We start from the raw sequence: 10,798 nt of genomic DNA, 5'->3' as shown, positions 1-10,798 counted from the left end.
GAACTTGTAAACCGTTCACAGGGTGAAGGTTACACTCCTTCACGATCCATGAGATCGCTAACTCCATGGTGGTCTGGAACCATGACTGGATATTCGGGGATGAAGGTACAAATCCAACCTAAAAGATTGAACATGCCCTAAAAATAGGTCTCTGCTTTATTCTTTTCATATTCATGTGCGCTTTCTGACTAACATACAATCAATAGGTTAACCCTAAACCTATTTAATCTATGTTGGTTGAATATTAATGCATAAACAAAACTATTATTGGCGATCACTTGAATTATAATCATATTAGCCTAAATAAGATTATTAGTTATCTTATTAAGCGTGATTACAAGTACAAATTCCCTTTAATCCTGCAAGAGAGGACATGATCAAGCAATAACAACAACAATATCAAGCAACATAATAACAATCATCATCATAATAATCTCAATAAAGCATAATAATAGCAAGATCCTAGGCATGATACTAACAAGATTAATAACAAATCCTAACATGTCACCAAACATTAAAGTTCAAAGCTTTATTCCTAACATGACACTATCATGATATTAGAAAAGAATAGGAAGCATCGTAGAAACGTGCATGATATTAGAAATCAATAAAAGCATCCTAACATGACACTAGGAATTAAAATAATCAAAGCATGTTTTCTATATCAAAATAACAATTAAAGCAATTACTTACTTCGATGCCTCGTATCTCTTTCTAATAACAAAATACACGCGTTAGTAACTTCAAGGAAAATAATAAACAATTAAATTAAGTAATTGAAATAGAGATTTGGGACCAAACCCTAAGAAATTATCAACCTTTCACGTCTAAGGCGAAGGCAACTTCGAACTTGGCTAGGTGTGTCTAGAACTCGTGAATGTGAAATTTTTGTAAAAGGGGAAGTTTAGAAGAAGAATAGAGGGAGAAAGCTTCTAGCTTTAGAGAGAAAATAGAGAGAGATGATTGTTGATGATTGTGAATTGTTGATGATGGAAAATGGGGAGATACGACCCCTATTTATAGAAAAATAGTCCGGAAACAAATCAAGTCCTATTCGGAATAAAACTGGCATCTGTCGCCAGGCGACGGACATCAGCGCCAAGCGACAGGATTAGCGCCAGGCGACAGACTCTGTCGTTTGGCGCTAATTAAAAGATAAAACGCGTTTGTACGCGGAGTCCTCTTCTTAATATGATTAAGCAGCAAATTCCGTGTTTATCAATTTAAAATCAGGTTTATCATAAAACACTTATTTTATTCCATAAAACTCTTAAAATATAATTATCAATCCTAATCTTATTAGAATTTAAAAGAACCTTCTAGATATTCTAGAAGATTAAAATCAATCCTAATAACTTTAGGAATAATAATTAATAGACCCTCCTCTAGATCATTGGGTCGCATATAAAATTAATTTCGGGCCAAATTTAATTTAATCCATAACTTCCTCATTATTCATCGGAATTGGACTTATAATATATCGTTGGAAAGCTCTTTCCGAGCCCAATCCAACTACACTATTATTGGACCTTTATTATGGACTGAACTAAATTGGACCGGCTATTTTCATAAATAGAGTGTAAAAAGAAATGTTTTCAAAAACAGAAAGAGAGATATTTTAATAAAAACATCCACATCACTAGACTTTTCACACTTTCACTTCGTTCGATAATCAAATGACGTGAAAGATATTCATCACTGGGTTTGGTTTTGGGGAGACACATTTGGGTGTCTACAGTAACCCAAAAACACGCAAGGTGTGGAACGAGGTGCTAATTTATGGGGATTAGTAGCAGACAAGTTCGAAAAACAAAGACACCTAAAAACCCGAAGATGACCATAGGACGGAACGACCCCAAAGAGAGCTTGAGCCGGAGTGAGTTGATTGAGAATTTTTGTTAGCAAAATGTTAAGCAAGTATGTTGCGGTTTCGAGAGCAAGATGCCATATAGAAGGTGGTAGGGGAGCATGGAATAGAAAAGTACGTTTAACATTGTTAATCATACAGATCATTCGTTCAGCTTTGCCATTTTGTGAGGATGTGTGGGGACATGAAAAACGGAAAACCAATCCATTTTTGACACAAAATAATTTGAACGGGTCATTATCAAATTCACGACCATGATCGCTTTGAAAGAACTTAATAGGACGTTCAAATTGAGTGAGAACATATTGTCGAAAATTAAGAAAGGTTTGAAACACTTGAGACTTATAAGCAAGTGGAATAGTCCACACATAATGAGTGAAATCATGTAAAAGCACTAAATAGTATTTGTGACCTTTGTCACTACGACAAATAGGAGAAGTCCACAAATTGGCATGAATAATATCAAAAGCAAAATGAGTAGTGCTATTAGAATTATGAAAAGGCAAGCGAATATGTTTTCCCAACTGACAACCAACACAACTACTGGAGTCTTGCTCCTTATTACAGTCAATCAAATTTCTACTCCTAAGAAAATTAAAAGTGGGTGCCCCGGGATACCATGTTAGATAATGTAAACTCCTTGAGTTGGAGTGTATTCCATTGAATAATATATATAGGGTTACAATGAGGAGTCCTAAACACGTTAGGTAAACTCACAAGATAATTACAGAATATTCACAAAACTATATCCTTCTATACAGAATAATATCTAGAACATTTATCATATTCTATCATATTACTATGTTTGATTTTTTCTCATATATAGCTAATAATACACTTTGTACATAGAATATTCACTCATTTATCTATAAGTGTAATATTCTAAATAGATTGGAAACAAACATTAAGAGATGAAGGGAGTACTAAATAATTGACTTTACATTTATATTTGAGATTGTTGAAAATAAATCTCCCGGCCTAAGTATTACCACATGTAAGTGTCCCACATTGGTTGAGAAAGAGTTAAATTAATCACTTTATAAGGTTAAGATGCTACTCCTCCTATTGGCATATGATTTTAGAATGAAACCTCATTTGGTCTTGTGAAATGGACTCTCTCTTCTAGTTTACGGGTGTGGCTCAAACCTGTATTTAACATAGATGTATCAATGTATGAACGTACATGAGTAACATGACACCTGAAAATGTCACCATGCATGCATCTTATGATATGCATTAAAGTTGGAAAGATGAAAGATGTCTGAAATATAATCAAAGAGGGAGACAAAGTTGGATAAGTCATTAAAAACCCTAGCTAATTAATAACTTGTACGTCTACTTAGTTAAAAGGGCACATCAAACATTTACTGAGATTTTGAGTTTAGAAAGTAGAAACCGACCTTTAAATGAACACACCTAACAAACTGTACACATAAATTGAAGCTCCATCAAAAGGTATTGCTTTCTTCCACTATCTTGCCGTGTGTATTTTTGCCTTCTTTTTTTTAGGCTATCAATTTATTTTACATGCTTTCTTCTATCCCAAGTATTTAATTTTCTTCGAACCACCTTTTTGTTGCCTTTCATTTTCATGAATATCAGAATTATCTTTAATGTAATTAGTGGTGGAGGTAGATTTTTAATCATGAGGGTTCAAGTAGTCCATATTGATTATCTAAAGTTTTTGATAGAATCTTAGCATATGGGAGTATTACACATGTACGTACGTGCTCAAATTTTACATATGTTATGCAATTAGATAAATAAAAAAAAATATTAAGAAAAAAGTTTTTCCTAATCTCACATCAAAGGTTTAATTGAGGTCTTTATTTTCCACATATATAAATTACACTGTATTATATAGTTACATCATAATATGGTAAATATATAATGTTAAATTTTAATAAGAGAAAACCTTATAATTAATTGTCTACTTAAATTAGGAGGTTATTTCGTCGAGTCAATTTGAATCATTCGAATCGAGTTTAGTTGATTCATATACAAGTTAGGCTTTTATAAGCTCAGTTGGAGTCGTAAGGTGTGTAGGTCTAGTGAGAAGTGAAGATATATATATTAGGTCGTTAAATAGATTTATCAGTTTGTAAATGCAATCGTACTTCAATTCTAAGCATGTAGCTTAGCTAGGTTCATGCATCATTTGACTTTAAAATAAACTTAGTGTTATTTTATATCATGTTATTTTATGGCATCACTTTCATGGTCTGATTTTTAAATATCGATCTTTTAGTCACTATCTCAAAGAAAGTTGATTGTTTATTTCCAAATGTATTTGGCTACTACTCTTTTTAAAAATTAAAATTCTTTTTACTATGGCTGGTTATCACATATTCACATCATCCTAGCTAGTTTATTTTTTTGCATTAGATTTAATTACCACATATATATGTGATCTATTTTAATTTATTATTAATTAAAGAGGATGTGACATGCTTACTATTATAAATCATTATTCAAATTAATTAGCAGATAACAAAATCTCTTTAATTTCATTTTATAATGCATTTATCTAAAAATTTCTCAATTGTATGTACCTATGTATGTTCCTGCTCCAACTAATTTATGTCTTTTAACAAATTCGATCCAAGTGATATACTACTTCCGTTAACTTTTAGTTGCAACTTTAAAATATTTTATATCTCATAAATAAAACTCCAAAGTTGCAACTAAAAGTTAACGCAGGTAGTACAATTAATTAATTATCTATTTAAGCACCATTTTATCTTTTCGTTTAAGGATGTTTTGTTGAGTTGTTTAGATACAATGACTATTGATTAAGAATATTCCTTTTTTACAACTACAAATATGGAAAAGGATGATTTTGTTTTCTTGCTCCAATCCACATGCTCATGCATGCACAACCCACGTGTGAAAAAAATAAAATAAAAAAAATAAAAAAAAAAACTTTCATTCACATGCAGTTTTTCACAGCTAGGTGACTACAAGTCTAATCAGGGGCGAATCTAGGAATATAAAATTACCGAATACCAACTTTTGCATCCTCCCTTAATTAACTACGGAGTAATACAAATAAAATACAGAGCAACCTGCTCCCTCTTAATTTTGTTATGAATAATAAAAATTGCCTAATCGGTATAGTACGTAGTCTCGATCAATTTATGGTCTCCATAGATATTCTTCAATAATTTGGAGGATCTCATGGTGTACAAGTATAACTTGGTATAGACAATGTTTTCTTGTCTTAGTGATTTGGTCGTTGAAATGTCCTAGCAATATAAAGTTATGTGTCTTGTTATGTCTGTTTCTTACCTACCTAAAAGAACAAATAAAATTTGCAAAATTATATTACATTGCTTGGTTTGTGCAAATTTTACAAAAAAGCTTGCATCACACGTTCATTGGCACCACGTATGGTTTAGACTTTACTCTTTTAGCGATGCCCTTTTGAGGCTTTTCCCTCCAAGAAAGGGCAAACGCGGCTAATCGATACATAAGGACATAAATTATGTACTACATACTCTTTCTATCTCTATTTGTACATCGATCCTTTGATAGGGCTGTACAGTTTTAGCTTGGTGAGTATGGAGAGCTAACAAATATGGATCAGAAGGACGACTATACAATTGTTAGAGGGCTTCAATTCTATCCTTATCCTTTACAACATCAAATCGATAACCATCATTAAATAAAGGCTTAATACATGGCCAAATATAGTTGGTCAAAAAAAATCTAAGACTACAATAATCCAACGGTTTCGACTATAAAGCAAAATTAGTGGTCCGTTTTACTTACCAAATGAATAATTCGTAGTACTCGATCTGATTTCCAAAATCAAATTCTAATCGAAGAATATTGACTTGTGTGGTCCTCTAATAAAAAGAGAGAGTATTCGGACACATTCATTGTAGGATTAAAAAGGTGAAGAAAAATGTCTAAAACAAATAAATTTAAAATTAAAAAAATTAGTTTCATACGGTGAAGCTTCTATCATCTTTTGTCATTAGTACGTATAATTTAAGTAACAAGTAGCCATCCCTCAAAAAAAAAAAAAAAAAAAAAAAAAAAGGTAACAAGTAGGTAGCCACACATCCAATTTTTTAATTTTTTTGTACGAAGACTTTCTATATATTGTATTTTATTTCTTTTTGTTGTTTCTACCTTAATTTTTTTTTTCTCGATTTTATATCTCACAAAAAATTCTAAGTGAGAGAATATTTGCCTTATATTTCTCTTTGATTAAACATCAATATATACAAGAGAGTATACTAGCTAGGATTAGGGTTAAGAATACATTAATAAATTACAAACTAAACTAATAATATACACTAGATTATTTACATAATCTAACACACCCCGCAGTCAAAACGAGAGGACTGCGAGCGCTGAGACTGTTGCAAAAATCATCAAATAAAACCTTAGGCAGACCTTTGGTGAAGATGTCTGCAATCTGGTATCGAAAAGGCACGTGTAATATACGAACTTCACCCCGTTGAACTTTTTCACGGACAAAGTGAATGTCCATCTCAATGTGTTTAGTGCGCTGATGTCCATCTCAATATATATGCCGTGCCTTTCTTATTGATTAAACATCAATATATACAAGAGAGTAAACTAGGGTTAGGGCTAAGGATACATTAGTAAATTACAAACTAAACAAATAAGGAACACTAAGAAGAAAGAAGAAATAGAGAAAATAAATTTAAGAAAGTTTTTCTTTGCTTGTAATATGAGATTTAATTTGCTAACCATCATTTTTAGATTAAGATTGTATGGAGTAGCTATTAATGTGTGCGACCAATTAACAGATTGATGATGATGACTAGCAAATTGCACCATCATGCCTTAATTTTCATTCTTTAATTGAACATAACGATTATGATTCTTGAATGTAATGTTTTGTTGAAGATAGAGGGTAATTGATGTTAGGGTAGATTATTTATTGGTGTACATCAGTTTATACTCCCATCTACAAACAAAAGTATAAGCTTAGGTTCCGTTCAACAATTCACCTTATTTTTGCTGAAATGAAATTATTTTTGCTGAACTGAAATTATTTTTGTTGAACTTAAATTTTTTTTAAGGAACTTAAATTAATTTTGCTGAATTGAAATTATTTTATACTGATTCTCTATTATATTTCTTCTTTAGTGTTACTGATTTTTGCTTAACTGAAATTATTTTTATTGAACTGAAATTAATTTTACTGAACTGAACTTATTTTTGTTGAACTTAACTTATTTTTGCTAAACTGAGATTATATTTACTGAAGTGAAATTATTTTTACGGAATATTACGTAGTACTCTGTATTTTTTTTAAGTGAACTGAACAGGGCCTTACTAAAAAACATAAAAAAAAGTATAAGCTTGTCGAATAACTTCCTAGAATTAGTCACAATGTCACATAATTCTTACTAGTACAACATTCACACACTCGGTACTATCTAAGTAAAAATAAACGTATTTTAAAATTACAACAAAAGGAATTAATAACAAATGCCATCAATGTAGATTTTATATCGAATTCAAAACTAATCATAGTTTTTATGCTGTAGAAGATATGGAATAATTAAAAGTATTAACAAGATAGCAAAGAGAATTCTTCCATCATTATAAGGTTTCTAGAAAACTTTTTTTTTTTTCCAAAAAATTTGAAAATATCACAATGATAACAATTGATCCATATGTTCCTTGAAAAAGGTGTGGACGTAAATTCTTGTTCTTGCCACCCAAATCTCTTCCATCTTCATAACTCCGTACTTTCTTGCAAATTTTATGAATCTTCTCTTGAAGTACTTTTACTCAAGTTATATTCTATTTTCATCTATGTGTTTTTTTTTTCCAAATTACTTGTCTGATTTAGTTGTTTATATGTAAACATCCTAATGAGTAATGATAACAATTAACTAAAAAAAAAAAGAATACTCGTAATAATTAGGTCTATTTGTTAAATTAAAATTATTTTTACTAAACTGATTACATTAAAAACCGTAAAGGTCAAAGTTAACCAGAACAAGACAGATTATACAGTTGTCAATAATTGTGATAATTAATTAATTAATCAAGTAATTGAAGGGGATTATCAATCAATTTAGTCCGTCATATCATAGAGTGAAGTTGCGCCACAATGTTGAACGTGGTGGCTCCCATCACTTTAAATGGAGAAAAAGGTGGACCTTGGAAGTATCTCAATTTTTGAAAAAAAAAAAACTCTATTTCGTAGAAAAGGCCAGTATTAATAGGACAAAAAGGCTCTTTATGTCATTAAACTATTATGTCTGCCAAACGTCACTTTACCTTCTTATAAACCACATTTATGTGATTTTGTGTATTTGTGATCCAACTTGTGTTGAACTTAAATTTCTCTAGCTAGCTCTCCAAAATGAGTTGATTATTTTGGTTGCCTTACTCCAAGGGCAACTCTTTTATCTTTGTGTTTTTCTCTATATAATAATACGAGGTACTTAATTGTCGTGAAAAGCAATCAATTTAACACGCGTAATTAGAATATATGAAGTACTTCGTATAAAATAACTATTCTTACATACGTACTAGTGTACTTCTCCCTCTGTTTTGCTAAGTGTTACTCGTACTCACTTGTATTCTACACGGTCTTTAATGTACTATTTTGATCGTTAATTTTTGTCATTGTGCATTACTTAATATTATACAAAGTTGATGTATTGAAAATTCATAACAATATGAACCTAATAAGATCTAATCAACTTGATAATTTTTTTCTGATTAATAACCAATTAGACATGATCAGCAGTAAACTTTGACCTTGTGAATAGTAAATGGGTAGAACTCTAATGGTTTGAATTTTTCATTATTGAAAAACATATATAACTATGTACTAGCCAAACATACTTACTACTTTTCATCATAAACCTAATTGATAATATGTGATTTAACTAATTTGTTCTACATCCTTTGCTTTACAATGGCATGCACCATGTTAACGAACTAATCAGCTTGACTGTTAACATACAACTTTGACTATAAAAATGGATGTTAAATCAATTGTATTTTCTTTATTATTTGTCTACTATATACTCTCCATACAAAGGTTAATAGAATACATACATATTGCACCCTAAATTTTTTAATTACTACCTCCGATTTTTTTTAGTTGCAACTTTAGGGTATTATTTGAGAGATATAAAATATTTCAAAGTTGCAACTAAAAAAAAATCGAAGGTAGTATATAAAAGAAGGCAATATGTATGTACAGATGTCCTAACCATTAATTCGAAACTGGTTAGTCTCTCCATTTCCTCCCAAGTGATGGGAGTTCGATTTCTCATCATAGCGCTCATTCATGTGATAGAGTGGGGACCCCTTCCCGTAGTTTAACTTAAAAAAATATACAAAAAAATAATTCGAAACCGGAGGAAGTGTAGACGGAATTGTACTTGAAGCAATCTAAGCTAAGAGGTAAAAGAGGTGGTAGATTTGAAGAGCATAAAGGCAAAATCGGTCATTAAATAGTGTTCGTTGGTGAAGATGACTCGAATCCCTTATTTCGGATCTTCATAATATTCATTAGAAAATCAGCGGATCAGATTGGTGTAAAATAAATCAGAAAATAAAGAAAGAAGATAGAAATAAAGTTTGTACTACATACACATTTTGTGTGTGTTGTGTGTGTGTGTAAGTGAGCTAGCTACAGTGGGCCTTCTGAAACAAATACTATTAAATCTAAAAAGTCTAAAATAAAAAGGGATGATTTATGACTTCCAACTGTTTCTGAGATTATTATGACCTTTCAATTTTCATGATCATCTCCAATATCTAACTTTGCTACTCTTTTTCTCTCTCTTGTTTTAGTTTGTGCCGAGATTGGCTCCTTCCATCTCTAAGATCCTAAAGCATTCAACAAATGAAAACTTTATGCTATGTCAACTCTTCTAAAAAGTCCTAATTAGCTACTATTTTCGTCATTATATGTTCTTTTTACGTAGGATTAAGTTGTAACTAAAAAGATATAATCGATAGATTGATGTAGGGATAGTGAGCATAACATATAGTCGAGTGTAGCTTAATTAGCTAGCTAGGTCTAAATAAGTATTTGCTCAACGCTTTATATGAAGGGTACGTATTGTGTGTGTGTGTTTAAGTGACTATTTTAGTGTGATTAATTACAATTGCTCTTTATTTTGAAGTGGTGAAATGAAATGAACAATAATAATAGTATGAACACGAGACAACATCAATATTACCCCAATATTTGTGACAGTGTTTCCATTTTAAGTATATTTATTCTGTACTTTTTTAGGCATGATACATGCCAAACGGTGAATGCAAGCAACCTTTGACAATATGCTACTACTGACCATGACTTCATTCTAGATTATAAGAAACATATATATATGCTCCATATTATATTATTCTAATGAGAAATTTGTTTTAGTCCAGCTTTTAATTTTCTTCAGAAAATATATTATAACTTTTACTTCATTTTATATGATATTATTTCCGACTTTCAATTGTTATTTCATAAAATTAAATCAAGATTTTGAAACCCAAAAAGTAAAGTTTACAGAGTAATTTTAGATAAATTATTCATACAGTATTATATCAAATTTCAAATCAGAAAATACATAATATCAAACACACACCAACTTTTAAAGTTTTAAACTAATGAAGTCTATGTAGTATTGTGTATATTTTGATTCAAAAAATAAGGTTTTTTTTTTCTTTTCATTTTTTAAAATCTACTATTTTTCATTGTTGATTAGTTGAACTGGACATTTTGTTGGTGTATGCATCTTTGTAGCTTGTACATGAAAATGCATGTCTGTAGTTAAATTTGTATGTATTATACTTCATATATTATACTTCCTCCGTTTTTTTATTATTGCACCATAGGGGTTGGGTACAAATATTTTGGTAGTGGAAAAAGTAAGAGAGAGAAAGGTAAAAATACAAAATTACCCATGTGACATATTGATA

Source organism: Chenopodium album, chromosome 14 (genome assembly GCF_948465745.1).
Source record: "Chenopodium album chromosome 14, dcCheAlbu1.1, whole genome shotgun sequence".
NCBI classification, from domain to species: domain Eukaryota; kingdom Viridiplantae; phylum Streptophyta; class Magnoliopsida; order Caryophyllales; family Amaranthaceae; genus Chenopodium; species Chenopodium album.
This window is presented reverse-complemented; position numbering follows the sequence as displayed.